Source organism: Chamaea fasciata, unplaced genomic scaffold, assembly GCF_029207755.1.
Source record: "Chamaea fasciata isolate MVZ Bird 193981 ecotype frontalis unplaced genomic scaffold, bChaFas1.0.hap1 SCAF_26, whole genome shotgun sequence".
Classification (NCBI taxonomy): Eukaryota; Metazoa; Chordata; class Aves; order Passeriformes; family Sylviidae; genus Chamaea; species Chamaea fasciata.
Window position 1 is genome coordinate 3,320,200 of NW_027094111.1, and position 25,632 is coordinate 3,345,831.

Consider the following 25,632-nt stretch of genomic DNA (forward strand, 5'->3'; position numbering starts at 1 on the left):
TTGTTTGATGTGCACAGGCTGAGGCAAGCTCAGGAAAAACCTTCTGAAACTCTGATATTTCACCCTCTGATTTGAGCCTCGTCTCCAGCTGAAGAGAGAAAAAGCTCCTGAGTCTGATGGCCGCACTCCATCATCTTAAAAGTCTTTTGCAGCTTTAACAATCCCATGATCTGTGTTGCCACATTCCCCTCAAAAACCCATTTAAAAGCAGAAATGTTGAAGCAGGAGAGGCTGAGCTCAATATCTGCCCCCCCCCGCCCAGAAACTCCAAAGCAGAACGATCTCAGTGATTGGCATTTAGAACATTCTGTCATTGATTTTTTTTTTTTTTCCCCTCTCAGGCTTTTAAGGAACTATAGATTATTTTTTTTTTGCCCGAAATTAATACATCGGAATTTTGGTGGGCAGAATAAAAACCCTCATTAAATTTTGCAATGGATCAAACAGCTTGCAATTAAAATTCATTTTGAGGCGAGTTAGCAGAAGTTTTGTTAATGTTTAACATCTTTATGGGTGTCATTCTTTGTAAATTTGGACTAATTGAGTCCAAAGGGACAAACTCACGGATTCTGCATTTGCTGTGGATGCCAGGCCTTGCTTTGCTTTTGGCATTTTTCCCCTTCCTTTATGCGAGTTCTGATTTTAGCAAGTTGCCAGGAAAGTAACTTATTTTGTTTTTCCTGCCAAACTGCCAAGAATCCATCTTCCTAAATCTCGGAAAGACCGCAGCACATCTCTGGGAAAGACAAGCAAGGCTCCGCTGACTCCAAGGTGTTTCCTGGTGGGAAGTTCAGGAGATTCCAAGTTGGATTTTTTTTTTTTTAGGTTTTCCTTCTAAAAATGTTGTTCAGAACAAGCTGCTCTGGGCATGTAAAAGCCTTGGCTGGGCTCCTGGTTGTATCCTGAAGCTTGGAGGTTTCCTTGTCTGGAACAGAAACCAGCCTGAAACATTTGGATTTGGGATTTTTTCATCTTTCTTACTCCCCTTGAATATTTTCCCTGCGATGCCAAAGCAGTTTAGAGAGAGCAGCAGAAACAGTGGGAAATATTTCAGAGTGCGTGGAATCTGAGACCAGAACCTGACCTGGCAGAGCTTTAAAATTCCCCTGGACTTGCAGGTGAGGAAGGGTCAGAGTTTGCAGAGTCGGTGCTTTGAAGACTCTTCCCAGCAAAGCCGGATCGAACCCAAATTTAATCCAACCCAGGATTTTGAACCCAAATTTTATCCAGTCCAAAAAACCTGGAGCAGGCTCTGCACTCCTCAAACGCCATCAGCAACATCCAGCTCGGAACGGGCTCTTCATGGCACTTTATTGGTTGAAAGGGGAGAGAGTTCATCGAAACTGGGGAGAATTCTGGGAATTTCCTGGCGGATTTGGCTGCTCTGAGGCTGCCCCAGGCTTTGATTTAAAGGCAGCAGCACAAATAAAGTTGTCACTGCACGGGGGCTGCAGGTTCTTGTCAGGTGCCCTGGCTTGAGCTGAGCAGGGAGATCCTGGGAAAAAAAAAAAATTGCTCAGATCCTCCAGAATTCCACAGAATTCACGGCTGGCTGCAGCCCAGGATGCTGCTGGCTGTGCTGTGAGGTGACACTGTCCTGCCTGGTTCAGGAACCTCAGGGCTCTGCCAGCTCCATGGAATCTCTCCTTCCCTGGGGCAGGACGTGGTGTTTCCCTCTGAACTGTTCAGGAATTGCTCCTTGTTTTCCCCTTTTCCCCCCTTTTCCAGGGTGGGAACGTGCCCATGGGGTCCCTCAGGGGTTTGTGCTGCGTGCAGGGCTCTGCCCCCTCTCCCACATCATTAATGAAGGCACAGAACATCGCTGGCCCCACGCTGTGAAGGTGGATTTTTATTTTTTTCCACTGTCTGCTGCCTTGCCCAGAATTCTGCTGCATTTCCGACTGGGGAACGTTTCAGGGTTTTTTTTTTTTTTATCTGATCAGACCCTTGGAAATAGGCAATGATAGGCGAGTGAGCAGTGACACAACTCACATCAGCCGAGGAGGCTGAGTGGAGAAGGTGCAGATTGATCTCTGAGGAGCTGGGAGCAGCAAAGGGCAGACAGAGAGCAGCTTTAAAAAGCAGGAAATAATAAAGCAGAACCCACTGGCAGCGCTCAAGAGTTTCTGCAGTTGGAAAGACTTCACTTTGTGTTAAGGTCACCCACAGAGTGCCTTAAAAAAAGGACATTTTTGCCCTTGTGCAGTTCTCGTTCTGCTGCCTTGGCAGCTCGGATCTGCGGACTCGGGTGTCGAGAGCTCTTCATCCTCCCTGGAAAGCCACGGGGCACCCAGGGATGGAGCGGCCCTGGGCCCTGCTGAGCTCAGGTTGTGATGCTCAGCCCTGCCAGAGCTTTGGTCTGGAGAGCAGAGGGAGGATTGATGAGTTCGGTGTGTCTGGGAGGAAGGGCTGGATCTCGCCCAGGCGGGGAACTCTGCAGGGATTTCTCCAGCCCGGGAGGTTTGGTCAGCCCTGGCCATAAAAACCTTGCCCAAATTGTGGGGGATTTGACACATTTTGGGGTGTGTGACACCCTCCCCATGAGCACTGCTCCCCGTCCCTGCCTGATGGAACTCCTCCCGGGGATTCTGGTGGAACTGGAACATTGTGGCTTTAAGTGGAACGAGGAGGTTCACGAGCAAACCCGTGTTTTGTCAATGTAAATGCAGAATTCTGGGGGAGCCAAAACTGGGTCTGTCAAGCTGCTGCTCCACTTGCACTTCTGATAACTCAGCTGCTGCTTTCCCTTTTTTTTTTTTTTTTTTTTTTTTCTTTTTTTTTGGAAACTAAAAGCAACAGATGGGTTTGGAGTTCGGTGGGGGTGGCGCACTTGGGAAAAACCATTTCATTATCTCCCCTCAAACTGGGGCTGGGGATTCCCTGTCCCCAAGGACTGCAGGGCAGGGGACATCAGCTGTGCCTGCCCCTGGAGGTGGGAGAGCCTGGAAAATCTTGTTGGGAGCATCCCCGGTGTGGGCTGGGCTGGTGGGGGGAAGGAGTTTGTTCCTGCCGTGTTGTGTGATGTAAATCAAAGCTAACAGGGGGGGCAGGGTGCGCTGCCTCTCCCCGAGCTGTGCAGATGGGGATGAGCTCGGAGATGCTCAATCTGTGCCTCTCCTGCCTGCAGCATGAGGAGGGAGCTGTTCAAAGAGCCGAGCTGTTGTTCCCCTCGCCGCGGTCCTGGTGCCTCTCAGCGTCTTGTGGCTTTTTGGTGCCATTAAAATCAAGCTGTGAACAAAAGCAGGTTATTGATTCTTGAGAGCAAGGAGGATCCTTTGGCAGGCAGTTAACGAGCGGAGAACTCTATCCAGGCTCTGATTTTTCGAAGGGTGTTGAAGTTGTAACATCTCAGTTAACGCGTGACGAGGAGCCTGCGAAGCCTCCTAGTCATCCAGAATTAATCTGTTCCTAAGTGGGGATTTAGGGCACGCTTCTGCCAGTGGATTGGTCCCAAAAACCTTTTTGAGTGGCCAAGAAGGGAGAAGAGGGTCCCCCTCCAATCCCTTCTTGCTGTTGGGGTTCGCTGGGGTTACTCTGATCACCCTCTGGGGACACTGGCACAGCCTCAACCCCAAAGCAGCTTCTTCAGAGGCTCCAATCCTCCCCACAACCTCAAGAAAGAACTTCAGGGCTTGGTTTGGGTGGTTTCTTTCGGTGCCAAGCTGTGGGATTCTCCTGGTGTATCCACGGACAAGGCCCCGTGTGGGGGCGTCACTGCAGCGAACACTTACTAAATGAATCTGCTGTTCCCGAGTCCTCCAGTGCTTCCCCTGCTATTGCTGCCACACAAGAGCTCCTCGTGCACACAAAAATGGAAATTGCTGGGATGAGGAGAGTGGAGCTGGCTGAGGGAGGAGGGCTGGAGTGCCATTGTTCCCTCACAACAAGAGGGGATCTCTGCAGAGGCACAGCTCTCGATGGGACCACGAGTGCAGCAGCCACGTCTTGGTGCTTTTGTGCTCAGTAATTGGATTTTTCACTTCGGGTGTGGGGGAGTACCAGGAATTCTGGGCTGTGTACCTAGACTTTGAAGTCCCAAACGTGTGTCACGTAGCTGTGATCTGACACCTGTGGTGGCAGGTGTGTGTTTGTGCCCCTGCTCAGGCACAGGGAAGTGGATTTCGGAGGGTTTTGGGTAAAGATCTGTCACTCCTGGCTTTTCCCTTCTGCTCTGAAACTCATCCCCTTTGCAGCCCCCACATGGAGAGGGCAGGGACAGCAAATCCCCTCCTGGGAAGCTCTCAGATGAATCCATGTAGCCGGCGTGAAGGGAAGGTTGTCCAGGCAATTTCCAAGGTGTTTTTAAATCATTTTTCTCCGAGAAATGACAACACAGGCAGCATTATTACAAAAACGACATTCCTGGGTGTGTAACAATGCCATTAAGGTTAGTTTCTGAGCACATGAAAAAGGTGTCATGGCTCCCAACGAGCCAAAATTGTGCCGATATTGAAAGAAACCGTTTTCTGCAGTTGGTTTATTGCAGGTTTTAACTACAGTGTGGAAATCTGGGGAAGGAACCCACCCCAGGCCCCCGAGAAACATTCCCCCCATAATATCCATATTTATCACTTCCCTGCCTCCTCCATCGGCTGCCTGCAGCTCTTCCAGGGTCATTGTTTCCTCTCTGCTGCTGGAAGGCATCTCCCAAACTGTTATTTCTCCTTGTTAATGCTTTGCTCTCGCGGTTATTTCCATCTCTGGTCTCCACACCGTTAGTGGCAAACCCATCCAGGTGGATAACAACCAGTTTCCAGCGCGCTGTTTCCCATCCCTTCCTGTTTCCCTGTCACTAGAAGATTTCCTGCTGCAGATAACTGGAATTTTATTGTGTGCTCAGAGCGGGCAGAGTTGGTCCCTCAGCCTCTCAGGTGGCGTTTCAGCTGAAGGGACTGGTGGGAATGGCCAGACTGGGAGTTTATTGGGGCGTGCTCGTCAAAAGTGGATGTTTGCAGGCAGAGCTGCAGGAACTTGGAGCCGTTCCTCAGCACCAGTCCTGTTTGATGGGTTCAATTGCGTGGAACCCATGTTCCAACTTCCCCAGGCCTGATTTTGCCTGAGTGCCACTCGTTTATGGAGCTTTGCAGGCTGAGGGATGGGGGAACGCAAAGATTCCGTGGAAAGCGTAATTGGCTGGGTGATATCTGGGGCCTTTCTGACCACTTCATATTTGTAACGTGCCAAAAATAGCTGCTCCTTCTGCTGGAGCCACGGCTGCTGCAGCTGGGAATAGATTTTAATTGATGGATCCTGTCAGGCTCTCAGCGGCCGTGCAGGCAGGAGAACCATTAAAGTGAGATTTCTTGTCCCTGCTCACTTCAACACTCTGCTACCAGCTCGTGGCAGCCTTGCAGTTTTCCCTGATTATCCCCAGCCTTTGTAGCCATATCCTAGGGCCATATCTCAGGATTTTAGGTTTCCCAGCAGGGAGAGCTGCTGGCCACGGGCTTTGTGTCCTGGTGTTACAGGTGTGCAGTCACTGACAAAATCCTGTGTGTGGAATGAGGGACAGGAACTCCTCAGGAGCTGTGTGGAATGAGGGACAGGAACTCCTCAGGAGCTGTGTGGAATGAGGGACAGGAACTCCTCAGGAGCTGTGTGGAATGAGGGACAGGAATTCCTCAGGAGTTGTGTGGAATGAGGGACAGGAACTCCTCAGGAGCTGTGTGGAATGAGGGACAGGAACTCCTCAGGAGTTGTGTGGAATGAGGGACAGGAACTCCTCAGGAGCTGTGTGGAATGAGGGACAGGAACTCCTCAGAAGCCGTGTGGAATGAGGGACAGGAACTCCTCAGAAGCCGTGTGGAATGAGGGACAGGAACTCCTCAGGAGCTGTGTGGAATGAGGGACAGGAATTCCTCAGGAGTTGTGTGGAATGAGGGACAGGAACTCCTCAGGAGCTGTGTGGAATGAGGGACAGGAACTCCTCAGGAGCTGTGTGGAATGAGGGACAGGAACTCCTCAGAAGCCGTGTGGAATGAGGGACAGGAACTCCTCAGGAGCCATGTGGAATGAGGGACAGGAACTCCTCAGGAGCCATGTGGAATGAGGGACAGGAACTCCTCAGGAGTTGTGTGGAATGAGGGACAGGAACTCCTCAGGAGTTGTGTGGAATGAGGGACAGGAACTGCTCAGGAGCTGTGTGGAATGAGGGACAGGAACTCCTCAGGAATTGTGTGGAATGAGAGACAGGAACTCCTTGGAAGTTGATTGCTGGAGACTTGTGGAGCTTGGGGAAAACGTGGCAGTGAACTGGGACTCTGGGATGTGACCTTGCGTGGGAACGGGCTGTGACCATCCCTAAAGGAACCTGGACAAAGGCTGTGGTCAAGAGGAAAAACCTCTCTGAGGCTCCTCCAGCGGGGTTAGGGATCTGTGCAGGTTTGGGCTCTGAGTTTGTGCACCTTTGCCAAGGCTTTTTCCTGGGAAAAGCCATGTTCCCGTGCTCCCTGCACCCTCCTGTTTCCCATCTGCATTCACTGCGCCTCCTCCCCAGCTCCAGGACCTGCTGCTGGAGGACCAAATCCCCTCCTTTGCAGAAGGAGCCTATTTTAACTCCTGGTTTGGAGAAGTCATTGCTGTTTTCCTCGTGGATGTGCAGGAACATCCACCCCCACCCCACTCCAGCTTCTCCACCGCCCACGACGGCGCCAGCTCCGTTAAACCTGAATTCCTGCCCTGCCCAAAGACACCACAGCGGGGCCAGGGTTTGCTGCAATAAACTTGGAACTTTATTGGGACTTTCTGAGGAGCTGCAATCTCAGGTAGGAGCTGTCATCTCAGGTGGGAGCTGCAATCACAGGCAAGAGCTGCAGTCACAGGAAGGACATGAGGAAATTGTGCAGGTTGGCCACCTTGGTGGTGAAGGAGATCATGAGGTTCTTCATGGCGCTCCTCCGGCTGGACATCCTCGGCCTACTCCTGCTCCTGGACCTGGACCTGGACCTGGATGTGGACCTGGACCTGAGCCTACGGTGGTTCCTCCTGCCCTTCATGCCCTCGGCCATCTCCTTGTACATGTCCTTGTCTGCTTTGGGCAGCCTCTGCCACATCCTGCCCAGCCTCTTGGCCTGCTGCACCACGGTGGCGTTGGGGTAGTTCCTCTGCAGCCGCTGGCGGTGCCTCTCCATGAAGAGGAAGAAGGGTGGCAGCGCCCGCCTGGACCTGAAGCGGACCCTCTTCCCGAAGCGCCTTCCCCTCCTGACCCGGGGGGCGCGGCACGCCCTCACGGATCTCCGCAGCGTGCCGCGGGGCCTCCGGATGGTGATGCGGAACAGCATGGTGGTGCTGGGCCCGCGGCCTGAGCGCGTCGGCCGGGCCATGGCTGCGTGCGACCGGCCGGGCTGGGCCGTTCCTGCTGCTGCCGCCGCTCCAGGCGCTGCCTCGCTGGCCGGGGCTCCTGGGTGGGAACGCGGCAGAGGAGCCCCGGGCCGTGCTGCCCCTCAGCACCGGCTGCTGGAGTGCGCTAAGGCGGCAACGGGCCAGGCCACCGCGCCGGCGTCACCGTGCGGCTGTGACATCGGCCTGCGGGGGCCAATCAGGACGGGCCGGCGCGGATCCCTGCGAGGCTATTGGCTGGAGGGGTGTGCTGATGTCATAGACGGCATGGCGGAACGGGTTTGGGTTGGTGTGGGAGCGCTCCCGAGGATGGAATGGACGGAACGTTGGGGTGGGCGGCGGTGACGGCGCCGGGCCCTGGGGACGCCAGGGTGCCAAGGCCGAGCAGGACGGGCCAGGCCTGGTCCCTGTATGTCGTTGCCGTGGTGGCACAGCAGGTCTTGGATGAGTTGGGAGTGTTTCGTGTTGGGAATTTTGGGATGTGCCATGGTGACATCACTGTGCAGTGGGGACGGGAGGTTCCCAAGGCTGAGCAGGACAGGCCAGGCCTGGTCTCTCTGTGTCATTGCCATGGCACAGCAGGTGCCATGGTGACATGTGGTCCCCTGAGCAAATCTGAAGGAGCCAGGCCTGGTCCCTGTAACCCTGGTGGCTGGAGGGATGTGACGATGTCACAGCAGTGATGATGTCACAGCCGTGGTGGTGACATCTCATGCCTTCACCCAGGGCCGTGCCCCTGCTCCAGGATTTTGGCTCCGTTTCTCACCTGGTGTTTTACAAACCTGTAACATCCAAGGAGGGAAGCGGAGCCCTCGGATTTGTTCTGTCATGATAAAATGCGGAGCCGCCGCTCGCCGCTGCGAGGTGGCAGCTGATAATGGGAAAATGGTTTAGTAGCAGCCCTAAAAATAATTGTCTGTGACAGCTGTTCCTTGGTTCCTGTCAGGAGAACCACTGTTATTTAAATCCACAGCCCTTGGACTCCATGGCTAATTTATTTGGGTGGACTTTTCATTAATTTGAAAGGTTCTGCGGGTTTAAAAGCCCTCATTAATTACGCTTTAGCAGATGGGAATGCAGTGAGGTTCTGCAGGTTTGTCTGGGAAGAAAAGAAATTCCCAGTGGCTTGTTTGGTTGTTTCCAGAAGGTGAAATCAAGTCGTTCCCAGGCAGAGGTGAGCTTGGCTGTCCCCGTCAGAATTCTTGTGACTGAGGACAGGACTATGAATAAAACAAATTGAAATTTTGACCACTCACTCCGAGTACAAGGTGATTTATTGAAGTTCCCAGTAGTGTTAAATATTCATATGTAGCCGATTGCATAAGTACTGAATTATGAAACAGCCCCAGCTCTGTGGAACTTGTCTCTCTGAAAGGTAAAGATGGGGGAGCAGGAGCCTTGGAAGTTGGGAGTCATCCCTGAGTTACACACGGATCACTCTGGGATTGTGTAATTCCAGCCCAGTTAGGACTTGTGTAATTGCTGGGCTGGTTCATCCTAGCAGAGAGGGGCTGAGGACTCATCAGGCTCATGGCAAAATCCAGCCTGGACAGAACACACTTCCCAGTTCCCCTGCTGTGTTTACTCCAGGTTGTTTTCCAGTGGCCTCAGCCTGGTAAATAAACTCCGTTTTTCTCACCAGCCTCGCTCCTTTCATGTCCTTGCTCCCCCTCCGAGTGGAGAGGGTGATTTGCATTCCATTTATCTCTCCCTTCCCTTGTTTCCTTTGCTCTCCAAAGAGAACGTGCCCTGGTGATTATTCTGGGGCAATGAAATAATTTCATTCCAGCAGTCACAGGTCCCTTCAGCAGGTGCTTTATTATCTCAATAATTCAGCCTAAGAGACTTTCCAGCCTCCCCAATTCCCACAGTTCAGGAGCTACAAATAAAACTCTTTTGCTCTTTCCCTGATTTGGTTTATTTAGCCTCTCTCTCTTTTTTTTTTTTTTTTCCTGTGTTCTTTCCAGATCCTCCCCAGGAATTATATTTAAATGTGGAATTGATGCTGCTCAGCCCAATTGCCTTAAGGGGTGCGTTGTGTTAAAATGCACATGAAGGCAGCTCTGTCCCACTTGGGCTGGGTCATTTGTAAAATTCACTTTGAATCGAGGCCATTTATCTGAACCCAGCACAATGTTTGCTCGTGTCCCTGGATTACCTACATCCTCCCATCAAAATAGGTCATTTGGGTCCAGGGAAATCTGGGATAGAAGTGCTGGAATAAATACAGGGCAGTGCTGGGATGGGGACACCTCCATCGATCCTTTCTCCAGCACGGAGTTGGGTTTAACCCAGCACCACTTTTATGGGGCCTCTGCAGGCAGAGAGACCAGAATAAAGCACCTTTATTGCTCCAGTTTCCTCTTTTATTGGAGGATTTTCATGTGGAACAGTGATTGTTGAGGATAAATCATTTGTGGGGAGCAGAGCCCAGGAAAACCAGGCTTTGCACATGTTAAGACACTGCTGAGCTTCTCCCGTGGCTGCTCCAGGCATTTGTTTAATGGGAATACTCATAAAGACATCCTGGAATTGGTGATTCAAGGGGATTTGTGTCCATTTTCCTGCCTGAACCTGAGCAAGGCCTGTGGCTGTGCTGAGACCTTCTCAGTGCCCTGTTCTCAGCAGGGCAGAGGGTCCAGAGGTGTCCTGAGACTGCCCAGACCTGATCAGGAAGGAGAGGTTTTGCCACCGGTCCTGGCAGAAAACTCAATCTTGGTTGTGGACCTGTCTGGATTTGCAGTGAAAAGCAGAATTCGCAAAGCTTGTATTTTAGCAGATGATAAAATACTGTATCCAAAGAGGCAAAATGAAAAAAAAAAAACAAACCAACAAAATCAACGCCAAAATGCCACAAAACCTCCCAGAAACCCCTCACAGACCTTGGCCACTGCTCTGCCTGTCCCATTAGCTAATGAGTGCTGATGAGGGGATGGAATTGGCTCCAGTTTGCCGTGGTGGGTGAAAATCCCATGCCAGGAGGGATAACGTCAAAGGCAAGCCAGGAAAATTAACAGGAGGAGAAGACTCTCCATGAATCGCAATTAAAGTTGAGGTGAAGCTGTTGCCAGAGCGCTCCCAGCAGCGCTCCCAGTCCCTCCTTGTCAGGAGCAATCCCTGGAATACACAGCAGCTCCTCATTGGAAATAACAAGTTTTTACTGTTACTTTTAAAAAAAGCTGCAAGTGAAAACAGCTTCTTGACAGAAACCATCAGGACACGCCGGGGGGAAAAAAAAAAACAACAAACAACCCCAAACCTAAGCAGGAAGATGAGAAAAATGTCACTGCTCGTAATGATGTTAATTAGGAGGTAAATGAATGTTGACATTTGAGAGCTGAGCTGAAAGGATCAGACGTGTGAAGGTGTGGAGGACCCGTGTGGAGTCTGATGGAGGGAGAAGCTGAAATGTCTGGAAGATTCCCATTCCTGCAGGAGCAGCAGGAAGGAAAAAGGTTCAAGCATTTTCTTTGTTGGTTCTCACAATGACACGGGGTTTTAAAAGCTTCGTGGGCTCTTCCCTCTGGTTTGGGATGGCAGGGAAAGGTCTCAGCCTGGGGAAGGGGCCTTAAAAATGCCAAAGTGAATAGAAAATACTGTATTTTTATAATCTGGTGATATTTGGGTGAATTTTAGCATTTATCACAGGTGCAGGTGCTCTCAGGTGTGTAAAGCTGAGCTCAGGAGCTCTGTTTGAATCCCAGCAGGTCCTTCTGTAGCTCAGGTGTGCCCGTGGCTCCCCTCAGCCCAATCTCGGTGCCTCAGCTGTTTCTGTGGTGTTCTGCAGTGGGTTTGGTGGTTTTTCCTCGTGCAAAGGTGGGGAGTAGAGCCATGGAATGGTGGGATGGGTTGGAAGTTGTGGGACACATGGGACACGTCCTACCCACTTTTGTTGATTTCTTCTCTTAAGGTAAAATCCTTTCACTCCATTCCTTGAGAATTCCTTGAATCCTCGTTGCGCCTGAATTCCAGAGCCTGGGAGACCTGACTTTTTGGCTTTGGCAAGCTGGATGAGGAGTCCTTCCCCTCTGGAATTCATCACCCGCTGCCATCCCTCCTGCACTGCTGAGGGTCACCCCGGAGGTTTTTCAAACTATAACCTTTATTCTTTTTTGGGTTTTCTTTTTTTTTCCTGCCCTGAAGTCAGGGATCAGGGAGGTCTCTGTCCTGGGAGCTGGGGCTGCTCAGCAGGTGTTTCCCATCTTTAGGACCTCGATTCTCCTGGGAATGCTGCGATGCACCAGGGGAATCCCTGGAGGTGCCTCGTCCTTGACCTGCTCACTCCGTCCTCGAACCCAGTTTATCCCCTTTTCCAGCCCTGTGGATTTTATGCTCCCAACTCCCTCCTTTTCCCCTTTCATTGTCCTGATGGGAAGAGAGAGGGGCAGGAGGGGAATGGTGCTGCTGAAAGCTGCCAGACCTTCAGCTGCATGTCATAAACTCCTTCCTTCCCCTACAATTCACACCATGTTGCCTTTTATTCCCGACCCTTTTTAATGCGAGTAGTTACTCCTGTTTCCCACTTTAATGCAATTATACCACACTTCTCCTTTCCCATATCCCAGGAAGCTGCCCAGCCATTACATGGCATTAAATGGAATAATTGCAGGATTAGGTTCCTTCGGGTCGGCCATTAAAAAATGCCGTTACAGAGGAACTGCAGGAGAGCGCCTGGAGAATCGGCCTTTGAGGCTGAAAGCTCTGCAGGTGGATTTTTTATTGGTATTGACCACCCCAGGGCCTCTGGGAGAAGGGAGCCAAGGGCATTCCTGGGGCTTTTGTCCTCTGAGGAAGGTGGGATCAGCTGGGCTCTAGGTTGTTGTCCTCAGTGGGAATTAAAAATGTAAATTGTCAGCCCTGTGAGGCACATCTGGGGTGATTGTCCAGCTCTGGGATCCTTGGGACAGCAGGGGACAGGGAGCTCCTGGAGCTGAGGAAGGGCCTGGAGCAGCTCCGTGCCCAGGAAAGGCTGAGGGAGCTGGGACTGAGGAGATGTTGACAGGGGCTCTCAGCCCTGGGTGACCCTGTTGTGACCCTGAGTGTCCCTGTGTGACCCTGGGTGTCCCTGTCTGTCCCTGTCCATCCCTGGTGAATCTCTGGTGAGCAGGGGTGGAGACGGAGAGAAGGGCTTTGGATGCGTCAGTCAGGCCTAAAAGCTGATGGAACACAGTCCTCAGGGCCTGAAGGGGCTCCAGGAGAGCTGCAGAGGGGTTTGGGACAAGGGACAGAGGGACAGGATGAGGGGGAATTGCTGCGGACTGGGAAAGGGAGATTTGGGTGGGATGTTGGGAAGAAATTCATCCCTGTGAGAGCAGGAAGGGGCTGGGAAGGGAAGGGAAGGGAAGGGAAGGGAAGGGAAGGGAAGGGAAGGGAAGGGAAGGGAAGGGAAGGGGTCCCTCCCTGTGCCATCCGCACCCGGTGGCCGTGCAAGCACTTGGACCTTGTCACCAGCATCCCTGTGCTTCATCCTGAGCCTGTCCTCAGGTGGAGCCGGGCTCCGTTGACATCCCCAGGGCGGGGAGGGACAGAAAGGGACAGGCAGAGCCACCTGTGAGCGAGGGCAGGGGACGCTGGAGCTGATTTGGGAGGAAGGCTGCATGTAAATGTGGGAGAGCTACGAGTCCCCCAGATAAGATTTGGGCGGGTGAGATAACAGAGGTTCAGGGAGGGCTGATCCCAGGAATATTTCCTGCCAGCAGCTGTGCTCGGGTGGAATTCGCTGTCTGCTTTTCCCTGATAGGGAGGTGACCCCCTCCCCCTGCTGCCCGCTGTGCTTTGGGGGTGATTTTTGGGTGATACTTGTCAGCAGAACAGCCCAAACCCCGCCTTGATTTCTGTCCTAACGCACCTGCTGTTTGTTCTGGGGATTTTCACGAGAGAGACAGCGAGGGGAGGGTGTGTAATTTAATCTCCCGGCTGTAAAAATCCATTTCTGCCTGTACTTGTTGATAATTTAACTGTGACACAGCAAATATGAAAGGACTCGAGGGCACTTTTGATAGAGTTGTCATCATGAAGGGTGATGCGTACCCGCAGGTCCAGGATGGTGCTCGCAGTTTGATGGACAACTGGGACAATTGGGTTTTGGGGGTTTTTTTCCCCATTTTTTTGGTGTTGATTGTCCTCCAAATCCTAACAACGTTTTTTTATCTCTGCCCTCTCTGCAGTACTTTCACCTGCAGTTGTCCAGGGCTCTGTAAAAAGAACCATTTTTGTTTGAGCTAAAGAAAAACTGACTGGAGGGGAAAGACCAGGTTTGGATCAGGGTGGGGTTTGTTCCGAGGAATTCCGAGGGCAGAGCGGGATCACCTGTGAAATGAACATTTTGGGTGGTCATCAGCTGCCTTCAGGGGTACAGATGAAATCCTTGGAGATGTAGATTTTTAGAAGAAGAACAGAAATCATCCCCTGTAATGGAGCCAAACCTGTACATCCTGGCTGGTTTTGTCTGTCTTGGTACCTGGGGACATGAGTGCCCTGAGGACCTGCCTGGGAGGGCTGGAAATGGACCACGAGGGGTTTGGGATGTGGGGAAAAGGCAGCCTGGAGAGGCTGGGGCTGTGTTCAGGGAAATAAATGCAGGCACTGGGAGAGCTGGAGCTGCCCAGGCTCCCCAACACTGATCCCGTTATCCCAGGGGAAACTGGCACAGCTCAGCTCCAGCTCCTGGGGCCGTGGCTGGGGCTGATTCCTGGATAAATTAAAGCCTGCTGGAATGTGGCACCTGCTCCTTTTCCCTCTGCTCCCACCATTCCTGGTTGGGGTCTCTGTGGGGGCTGATTTTGCTGTGATCTGGGGAAATCTGACCTGGATCTGACCAGGGACATCTGACCTGCTGGCTTTGCAAAAGGAGCACTTCCATGAGCTGTGGGCGCTGCTCCATGCTCAGGGGAGGTGGTGGCCATCAGCTGCTGCTGGCTCTTGTCCCTCAGGTGCCACAGGCAGCTCCCAGCCAGGAGAAGGTGCTGCAGGCACTGCAGGAATTCGGAATTTCCCACATTTTCCTGCCCTGGAGGAGATCTTGGTGCTCTTGTGGAGTCACAGCAGCATCCAAACCCTTTTCCCCCCACATCCCTGGGAGCACTGGTTTCCCGCTGGGATTCCGCTCTGAAGAGCTCTGGGGCACTCAGGAGCTCTTCAGAGTTAATAATTTTCAGTTCTCATTAAGGACGTTGTAATTAATTCAGACATAAGGCAACGTTGAGGCCACCTTGACGCGTGTCCTTGTGAAACTCTCAGCCCTTCACAGAATCAGAGAATCCTGGAGTGGTTTGGGTGGGAACTTCAAATTCTTCTCATTCACCAGGGAACGAGTTGCAGGGACAACTTCCACGATCCCAGCTTGCTCCAAATCCTTTCCAAGCTGGCCTGGGACACTCCCAGGGATGGGGCAGCCCGTGCTGTGTCCCAGGACTGCACTGGGAGAAGCAGCAGATGAGGAGTGGGAATAAGAAAGGGGATGAGGAGTGGGAGTGTGGAAGCAGCTGGTGGAGATTTCAGCCCTTGCCTTGCCCCGGGTTGTCCTGCCCGTCACCAGTGACTGGTTGTGCTCAGGCAGAAGTTTCCAGAAGGTTCTGTTGGTGACCTGTGTGTGTCTGTCCAGCAGAGAGGTGCAGACAGAGCCACGTTTTTCCTGGGAGCATCCCTGGGATCATCCCAGCCCCAGGCTGCTCCTCCCCAAATCCCATTCCCGGAGCTCCTGCCCATGCTGGATTTGTTCTCTTCTCCCTGGGAACATCCCAGCCCCAGGCTGCTCCTCCCCAAATCCCATTCCCGGAGCTCCTGCCCATGCTGGATTTGTCCCGTTCTCCCTGGGAACATCCCAGCCCCAGGCTGCTCCTCCCCAAATCCCATTCCCGGAGCTCCTGCCCATGCTGAATTTGTTCTGTTCTCCCTGGGATCATCCCAGCCTCAGGCTGCTCCTCCCCAAATCCCATTCCCGGAGCTCCTGCCCATGCTGAATTTGTTCTGTTCTCCCTGGGATCATCCCAGCCCCAGGCTGCTCCTCCCCAAATCCCATTCCCGGAGCTCCTGCCCGTGCTGGATTTGTTCTGTTCTCCCTGGGAACATCCCAGCCCCAACATGCTGCTCCCCAGATCTCATTCCTGTAGTTCCTGGCCCTGCTGGATTTGTCCCCAGCTCGTGGGACAGCCTGGCACGTCAGGAATGCAGCACTGAGCTCCGCGAGTCCTTTCTTGCTGCTCCTGTAAGACTTGGGGAAGAAGGATTGCTCTGGTTCTCCCAGACAGCGAGCAGCTGTTCCTGGCAGAGGCTGCCCTGGGATTTGTGCCAGTGAAATCTCTGCTGCTCCTGTGTCCCGGCTCCACAACCCATTGAGACCAGGCAGCCAGCGTGAAAGCGCCTGAATTAACGAATGCCGCTCGCTCCTCCCAGCCTGGGGTGCAGCAGAGAGTTTCAGATGCTTTGTGGGGCATTCTGCACGTGAAATCACCCCTCAGGTTTATGGGTTTTTCTGGAAACCCCTCAGGTTTATGGGTTTTTCTGGAAACCCCTCAGATTTATGGCTTTTTCTGGAAACCCCTCAGATTTATGGCTCTTTCTGGACCCCACCGTTTGCTCCAATCCATCTGTGTGACCTTGGCTGATTCTCTCTGCCTCCTTCCCGTGTTTTGCCACTGTCAGGTGGAAGGGGTTTTGGTTTTTTTTTTTTTTGGGATTTGGCAGGCTGTTCTCCCTGTCTGAGGTGTGAAATAGGGATTGTGCACAGCGTGGAGATTTTGATGAGCGTTTTGTAATGGCCCAGAGTGCATCGGGCATCTTTTGTCTGAGGAGGAAACAAACAGCACCGGGAACTTGATAAACCCACCTGGGAACTTCCTAATCCCACCTGGGAACTTCCTAATCCCACCTGGGAATTCCTGGCTGGCTGCAGGTGGGGGCACAGGGGCAGGTGGAATTTAAAATGAGGATTTTCTCCCCCTTTTCTGAGAGCTCTCCGCCAAGGAATCTCCAAAGGAGTTGAGTGAGTGCTGGAATGTTTGGATGGACTCTCTCTGCTGCTGAGAAGGTGCCACTTGATCCTCAGAAACAACAATTTATTCACTTGTGGTGAATTCCGGGAATTCTCTCGACAGCGAACACATTGAAAATGGAGTTTTCTAAAGGATTCACCCAAAATGATAAGGCCAGGCCTGTTTTGTGCTCTCCTGCTCCAGTTACTCAGTTGTTCCCTAAATAAATAGGATGCTGCAAACAGCTTCTCACGAATTCTTTTCTTGGCAGGAAGAGCCAAAGCTGGGTTGGAAAGGATGAGTTTGAAAAGGAGTGAAAGGGGAAAAAACCAAGTTTTATTTCTCTCACGGTTTCATTGAGTGGAAGCTACTGAAAAGCACCTTTCCTGTCCCTGCTGCTGTTAAATTAAAGCTCCAGCGTGAGTTTATCAGGGAATGAAATCTCAGAGCTTCCTGCAGGCTTTAAGCAGGTAACTCCTCCTTTTTTTTTTTTTTTTCTTTTTTTTTTTTTTTTTTCTTTTTTTAAGAGTCATTGAGGACAAGGTGGAATTCGGGGCAGAAAGGAGAATTCAGCTGAACAGTTCCTTGCTTCAGCTGGTGGCTGGCACCTCTCACAGGGCTCCCACACCCTGGCAAAGGAAGGATTTATTGCTTTGCAGGAACAACGCGGTGGAAAATGACAATGTCAAAGCCAGTTAAGGATCTGCTTCGTTCTGAGAGACTTCCCTGCGATAATCCATGCCGTGCATTAAACTCCCGGAGACACTGCAGGAATTACCTGGGGGACCTTTGGGAGCAAACGACTGCTCCTTCAACATCATCATTACCCGGGCTTTGCTCCCTCAGAAAAACCCCTCTCGCTGATCCCGGATAATCTCTTTCCTTGCTGTCTTTTATTATTTTTTTTTTAGTGTAAATCGGCCACAGGGAGCTCTGAGCACCCTGGTCTGGGGGAAGGTGTCCCTGCCCATGGCTGGGTAATCCTGGAGCTCCTTCCAACCAAACCACGCTGGGATTCTGTGGAGAAATGGATTTTTGTAAGGACAGGATTGAGGAGGAGGAAGGAGCTGGGATGGGAGAAGGCTTCGTGCCTGATGATCCCTGGAGTTGAGAGGGGTCAGAGATGACCTGGAAGTGCTGCTGCACTTTGGTGACATCAGTAAAAAATTGTGAGGAGGTCCTGGAAATGCTGATCTTTAATCCTCTCCAGTCTCTGCTGGCTGGGTAAATGCAGGACCTGGAAAAAAAAATAAACGAACCCAAAACCCAACTCCCCCCCCCCAAGAAAAAAAACCCCAAAACAAACCAACCAAACAAAAAACCAAACGCAAAACCAAACTGAAACAAACAAAACCAACCCCACAAACAAACAAAAAAAATCCCCCAAGAAGCCCCACCAAAAAAAAAAACCCACCAAAACCAAACCAAACAAACCCTAAAAAAACCCCCCAAAAAACTCCAAACCCCCCCCAAAAAAAACCCAAAAAAAACCCCCAAAAACAAACAAAAAAGCCCCCAAATACCACAAACAAAAAAAAAAAACCCTAAAAAACGGGGACAGGGATGTTTTCCACGCCAGAAGCACAAAGAAATCAGCGTGTGGGGCTGAGTTTTGCAGAGCAAGGTGTGACCCCAGCTCCGGGCTCGGGGCCATCCCAGCCGTGTCACCTTGGCCAGGTCCCCTGGGGGACTGGGTGCTGACCTCTGTGTGTGACCACAGATCCTGCTGGGCCACATCCGCAGCTCCCAGGGAAATTCTGGGAGCTGTGCCCAGCTTCTCTTCCATCCCTGCCCAATCCCAAGCACCTGCCTCGGGGGGGATCAGGAATTAATAAGGTAAACACGGTCCCCGTGTGAGACAATCTTTATCTGTAGCTTTTCCTCCTCCCTTCTGCTCCTTTTGAATCCCTTCCAATGTTTGGCTCAACGCTGGATTTTCCTGCCTTTTGTAGCTCCCTCTCCCCGAGCTTTCCCAATATTTGATCTCCCTCTCTCTTTGTCTGGAGTTACAACGTCCACGACGTGGATATTTCAGCCTGGGGAATCTTCAGGGAGGCCTCGTTTACTCGGGTGACCTTGGAGAGGAATTGAATGATTTCTTTGCCTCCCACTGGCCCTGCAGCCACCTCGGGGGCTTTGGTTTATTAACGGTTTATACTGGAGGCGGGGGCATTTCTGCTGGGAAGGTGTGGATGCAATTCCGTGGGCACATTCCTGCTCTTTCCACACCTGTGTCATTGTGCTCCTGGCACTGACCCCTTCCCTGATGCTGCTGGGATGTTTTCCCGTTGGTTTTCCAGTTAAATGAGGCCTTTTTGTGAGGGGCTTGTGGTGGAAAAGCTGAATCCTGGCTCTGGAGATCTCAGCTGGGTGGGAAAACATCTTCTCCCAAGTGTTGGGCACTGAGCAGAGGGGGTGGAGACAACTTTTTGCCTCAGTGGAAAGGGTTGAGCTTGTTATTTCTGAGTGAAAATTTGAGGAATTTGCAGGAGTTTGGAGGATGTCCTGGAGCCCTCCACATCCATCTTCCTACCACGAAGGAAAAATTGAGGCCAACCTTCTTCCTTTAAATCCCTATTCGAAAACTTAATCCAAAGGAAAAAACCAACCCATCCTGATTCCACAGACCTCCAGCTCGTATTTCCTTGTTTGCTGATGGGACCTGCACAGTTTTCCATCACCTGTGGCTCGTGGAGGGAATGGCAGCTGTGAAAAACCCCGAGTTTGGACACAGATTCCCAGCAGGGCAGAACAAATTCTGGGGAAGGGAATTGCCAGGGAGATGAATGTCAAGGCTGATGGAGGCACCACAGGAACACACAGGGAGGGAGGGAGGGAGGGAGGGAGGGAGGGAAGGGACTTTTCTTTGATGGGAAAGCTGGAGGTTGGAGCAGGACACAATTCCAGGGCTTCCCAGAGGGTTGGGAGTGCTGGAAGAGGCACGTGGAGGAGCAGGGAGGGAGAGGGAAAAGGGCTTTGGGTGCTTCAGTCAGGCCCAAAAGCTCATGGAAACACTCCCCTAAAGTGCTCAGGGGCTGGAGGGGCTCCAGGAGAGCTGGAGAGGGGTTTGGGATTTGATCACAAAATCCCAATGACATTCCCGTGCTGTGGTGCCAAAGGTGAGCGGGAGAATCGCCGGGAGAACTCCCGGGTTCTGCTTCCCTCCCTCCCCGGGGCTGCTTTGCATTCCAGTGTCATTCCTGCTGCTGGAATCCCGGCGGGTTGTTCATGGAGCTGTCAGGAGGCCGAGTCTCACTCCCCAAATCTTGTTTGCTCCTGGTTCCTGGGACTTTCTTTTTTCTTTTTTTTTTTTTTGCTGTGCTGTAAAAGAGATTTGTAGAAACTCCAGAAACAAATGAAAAAAAAACAGAGGAGAGAAATGTTCAGAGGTGGCACCTGGGCTGGTTTGGTGACACCTGCAGTGACAGGTGACTGGTGGCTGAAATCCTCCATGGGGTGGCATCCTTTAGGGATGGGAGAGCTCCTTTACAACGTGATTTTCCTTTCCCCCCTCTATCCTAAAGGTGTTTTCCCTTCTGGAGCTGAGGGGTGATGTCGCTGTTTTACACCACAACGACACAGACTCGGAGATTCAGAAGGCTGAAAATGACTCCTTGACTTTTGGGATGTGTCTCCCTTTTATACTGTTTTACACAGACCAATTCCGTTGGTGACACAAAGGCAAAACCTCTTCACTCACATGGGTCAGAGCAGGGGGACATCAAGAAGAAATGTCCCTCCTCGGGAAAGGAATGAATAACAAAGTCACAGTTCACAAAAACATTTCTCCTGTTTACAGAAAATTCCCCGGGAAAAGAATTTCAGAAAACCAGAACACCTCAGGCACGGAACGGGGCTTACAAGGTGACGGGTGCAGGTGTGGCCGCGTCCCTTTTTGCTCCGGGAATGTCACATGAATTCCTGCCAGGAGCAGAGGGAGCGGGGCAGGGGCTGCACCCTGTGACCCCGCTGGAGCTGCCGCCAAGCAGGGGGTCACTTCTCACCGAGTTTGTCACTTCCACCGAGCCTCTCCGGTTACGAATGTGACATCCCCGGTGCCTCCTGCGCGTCTGGGAGCGCAGCTGAGGTGACCTGATTGTGCCTCGGGTCCCCAAAGGGAGCGACTTCTGTGCCCGGTGAGCTGGAAAACCTCCAGGATGCAGCTCCAAAAATTCCCCCTCGCAGCTTCTCGGGCTCCCTCTGCAGCTTTTCGTGGGCTGAAACATCCCCCTCTCCTCTCCTGCCTGCCCTCCCCAGCCCCGTTCGTCAACAGAACTCCAGGTTTAATGGAATTTAAGTGCATCGTTAGGGTGACAGAGCCGGCCGTGAGGCTGCCCCGCGCCGGGCGCTGCTTGTTATTTATCTCCTTATTTCTCCTTATCAGCACATCTCCCTCTGCCTGCCCGGGGAAGAACGATCTCTGCAGCTCTGATATCACGGGCTTCAGAGGAAATTCTAATAAAGCCGTAGCAGGTTTCGGTGCGGGGGGATTTGCAAGGCAGCGCTGGGGAGCCTCAGTTGGGGTTTTGTTGTCGCTGGATCAGGGGTGGTTTGCTGTGAACGGAATCGATTTAATCGTGTTTGTCACCTCGTTGTGGTGTGACTGGAACCAAGGCTGGGAAGCGCGTTGGTTCTGTCACTTGACTTCTTTTTATCGGGGTAATTAGCAGCGAGGGTGGCATTCATTAATTAGATGGTTTTGTGTGGAGCCCAAAGGTCTGCCTGTGGCTGCAGCACTGGCACAGGAGGAGGAGGAAGAACCTGTTTTCCTTCCCGGGATAACTGAGGTTGGAAAAGCCCTCCAAGGTCACCCAGTCCAACCTGTGACCAGCCCAGACTGTCACATCCAGCCCTTCCCTGGACGCCTCCAGGGAGCTCCAAACCTCCCCGGGCACTTCCAAGGCCTGCCCTTGGATTGTGCCATTAATTCTGAGCATCTCCTTTCAGCTTGTTTGCTCTCTTAGAACAAAAGATACTTAAATAAAATAAGCACCTCTAGACCTCATTTCTCGGTGGCAGGAGACATCTCCTCACCTGAGGTTCCTCCTGAGTTCCTGCCAGGACCCGGCTTTGTTCTGCACTCGGGTTGGACATCAGGAGGTTGGAAATTCCAGGAGGAAAGGGAGGTCAGACCTTGTAGTTCCCGTTCTTTTTGGGAAATGAGGAGTGCACTGCTCCTCCTGCAGGGAAAAAAGCTTGTTTCAGTCTGTCCTTGGGGTTAGGGTGGGTCTTAAAACCATTCCAGTGGGCAATTCCAGTCTTGAAAACATTCCAGTGAAGGAGGGGACTGGGAGGCCTGGAGGGGGCACATCCTTCCAAGGGAAATCCCTGACTGGTCCAAAAAAGTTCGTTTTCTTTGTTTGTAGGGTGGGTTTTTTTACAGAATTCCCTGCAGTCAGAGGATTCCCATGGCCCAACCTGCTGCTCCCCGAGCTGTGGGGCGATGTGGGATCTCTCCCTGCACTTCCCGCAGGCTCTGGAGCAGAGTTAAGATGCAGGAGTGCTCCTCCCAGCCCTGCGGCAATAAAGGAGGAACAATAACTGGATCTAATTATTCATTTTCCATGTGAAAGTCCATCCATTGTGAGGGAGATGTCTCCTGCGGCCGAGAAATGAGGTCTAGAGGTGCTTAAGTATATTTTGTTTAAGAGAGCAGACAAGCTCAAGTAAGATGTTCAGAATTAATGGTACAGCTCTCCTGATAATTTGAGGAGAGGTTTGGATGAAAAGTTAAAAATACAGGTGAAGTGAATGATAATACACAGGGAGATAAAGAGCTGCTGAGAGGTGTCCCTGAGTTGCGGTGAGAGGGAAATGAATCAGAATTGGCAGGATATCAGCGGAATAAAGGCTGGGAGGGGGGAAAAGAGGCTCTGGCTGAGCTGGGGATGGAGCTCAGAGTGGAATTTGGGCTGGGCTCAGTTCTGTGCCCTCAGCAATTCACAAATCCAGCCGTGGCTCGTGGAATTCCAGAATGGTTTGGGTTGGGAAGGACCGGAAATCGCATCCAGTGCCACCTCATCCATGGGCAGGGACACCTTCCATTATCCCAGCTGTTCCAGGCCTGTCCTGGGGCACTTCAAGGGATGATCCAGGTGTCTTCTTCTCCTTGGGTTTCATGTTGACTGCCAGCCTTGACTCCTCCATCCCTGGAAATGCTCTTGGATCTCCGTTAGGATCCTCCATCCCTGGAAATGCTCCTGGAACCTCCCCTCCTCCTCCTCCCAGCCACTCCAGTGCGTCTCCCTTTGGGTTAAACACATCCAGGGCAGGAAAAGGTGGATCTGAGCTCCAGGAAGATGAAATTTCAGGGAGGTTCCCCCGGAATTTGTGTGGGAGGCTCCAGGAGGAGCCAGCACCCAGTCTGGCTGGTGTTAGGGATTATCAGCGGAGATCCAAGGGGGTGTCAAATCAGAGATGAAATGAACAGAGAGGTTAAATTAAATCAACAAAAGCAGTTCAAGGAAAAAAAAAAAAAAGATAAAACCTCCCCAGTGATGTCCTTTGCTTTTATTTGGAGCTGGTGTTTGGCTGCACCCTCATTCTGGGCAGGGCACCAGGGCACCTTCAAATTCATGCTTAAATCCATCATCTCCACATGCTTCCCTCGAAATAACAGGATTTCAGATGGACTTCCTGCCTTTGGTCGTGACCTCTGACTCCTGCACTGGGTTTGCAGCAGCCACACCAGGAATTCTCATTGTCTTTGGGTCCATTTAAGAAGGGCTGATGGCCAAAGTGATGACAACCAAATTTCAGGGCGCTCAAAATCCTTGTGCAGACATCTCCCTCTGCTCCTCCCGTGCTTCTGCTTCACTTTGTGACACTTCATTGATTTTTTTTTTTCCCCTCCCTTCCTTTTCTTCCTCTCCGCGTGGAAACAAATTAAAGCAGGAATTGGGATTGTAAATAGATAATGGGACGTGAATGCAGAGCAATCAGTGCCAGCCATGTACAGCCATACTAATTGTGCCAGGGGAGGGCATGGGAGAAATATTTAATGCCTGGATTCGGTGGGAAGTGAGAGAGAGCAAGGAGAGAAATAAAGAGAAGAGTTGAGAAGGCTTCACTTCGGTGCTTTTTCCCAAAAAGAGGAGTTTTGATGGCATTAACCCCTCCCCGTTATGAATAAAGGAATTGTGTTTGATGCGGAGGCTTCGGTGTCCCTCAAGGGAAAAACATCCCAGGTTGAAAACGCTGCTGGAAAGGATTTGAGATAAAATCGATTGCTGGAGATGAGGTTTTTTCCTCAGGCTGAACAGGGTTCAGGTGGGGCAGGGCAGTGACAGCAAAGGAAAACACGAAATGAAACGAAGACCTTTCCTGCTGGGAAATTTGGGATGATTCCCTGGTTTTCTGATTCTCCTCCCAGCCGAGCATCCTTGCCATTCCCTCTGGGATCCATCCCCAGCAGCCAGGGCGTTTGCATGGCGAGGCCCTGCAGCTGGAATTAAACATCTCATTCTCAATTAACCATTAATGCCGCCTAATGATCATTTATTTGAGGCCTGTGGGAAGCTCCTGGTGAAAAGCTGCAGGTGGGAACAGGGTTTTCCATGAAATGCTGAGCTCCAGCCCTGGTGATTCTTACCCAGAACATTTTAACCCCTTTTCCCAGCCAGTCTGGGGCTGGAAAACTCCAGCCTGGAATTCTCCTGCTGGATTTCAGGTGAGAAAGGGGAGAGCAAAGGGAGTTTCTAGGGAACAGAGTGGGGTGGGAGAGTCTGACAGGGTGTTCCTGGGAACAAGGAGCTGATGGGAATTTCTTGGCTGATCTCAAGCTGTGAATGTCTTGAGCAAGTGACACGTGGAGCTGAGGAAGAATTCCACGCAGGAAAGTCAGGGAGAGGTTTTCCTTCTCCCTAAATCTTCTGTGGGTGCAGAGCACCGGGGCTGTGATGATTTCTTTTTTTTTTCTTTTTTTTTCTTTTTTTTGTCCCTTTTCCTGGTTTTGCCTTCAGGAATTTTTCCTGCTGTTGCAAAGGCAGCAGGAGGTGCCATCTATTATTGTTTTCCAATTGATTTTCCAAGTGTTTGTTCACTGGGCTGGTGGAATTTTAACAGCTCAAGTGTTTGGGATCCTTGGAAGATCATGGTGGGATGGGTCTGGAAAGTCAGTCCTGGGAGGGCTCAGCCTGGAGAAAAGGAGGCTCAGGAGAGCTTGGATTTGATGGTCCTGCGGGTCTTTTCCAACCTCTGTGATTCCGTGAGCGTGTGGAGATGGAAGTTTCTGTGTCCGTGGATTCCCAGTCCTCAGGCTGCTCAATCCACCCTTCAGGGATGCGCTGATCAAAACCAGGGAGGGGGGAGAGGGGAAGCTGAGCCTCATTCAGGCAGCTTTGGGTCAGCGTTGTCTAGTTTTTAATCTCAGGCAATCGAATTACAGCTGTGAAAAGGGAAACGTGGCTCTGCATGGCGAAAGGTTATTGACGAGGAGTTTGCTGCTGCGGGATGAGCCATGACATGGCCCTTGGGGGGTGAGAGTGTTGAGTTTAAGGGTTTTGTCATAAAAACCAGCCAGGGGAACTCCCTCAGGATGGCTTTGAGGCATCCCATGGTCGATCCCGGCCCCAAATCTGTTTGTTTGAACTGGGCTGTTTGAGAAAGTTCCCAATTCAATGAGTTCAGCTGCCCAAGGATGGCAGGAAGCCTCAGGGGATCAATTCCTGCCCCACCTCGTCCTCCTGAGAGGGCTGGGGACAGGGATGGGAACAATCCACGGAGAAACAGTTGGGAACAACCTTCCAGCCCAGTTTTCCAATGTCTCAGAGCGCTGCAGGATGCGGGCACGGGATAATCCAGGCTTTGGATTGTACTGTAGGTGGCAGAGATGCTTTAGTTATACACTAATCACCCTGCCAGCTCATTAACGAGCCAGGAGCACAGGGCAGCCCCTCTGCCGTTAATTAACGCCGCCAATTCCAGCCTGGCTCCCACTTGGAAGAGCTGAGGTCGCCTCTGGATGGGCTGTGGGTGACTGAAGGACTCTTCAGATGCTCCACGGGCTGCCAGGTCTGCCGCTAAAAAATGTTTAATAATCAAATCTGAATTACCCTCCGGATGGAACAGACTCCCGGGATCCTTTGGCCTTCATTAAAAAAAGCAGGGGGTGTTGGAATGGCAAAAATGGGTGTTGGAATGGCAAAAATGGATGCTGGAATGGCAATAAAAGGTGTTGGAGGCCAATAAAAGGTGTTGGAATGGGGGTTGAAATTCCAGTAATCTTTAAATAAGTGATAATTGCAGATTTAAATAATTAACTTTCATTAACAGGGGCCAGGGTTCCCTGAGAGCTTTGGTGTCCCCACCACGGTGATGGTCA

The 25,632-nt window shown here is 51.6% G+C and overlaps 1 protein-coding gene across 1 annotated transcript in view; it reads left to right on the plus strand.

Annotated features, from left to right (window-relative positions):
* CSMD2 (CUB and Sushi multiple domains 2) overlaps window positions 1-25,632 on the plus strand; it is a 248,493-nt gene that overhangs the window by 83,595 nt on the left and 139,266 nt on the right.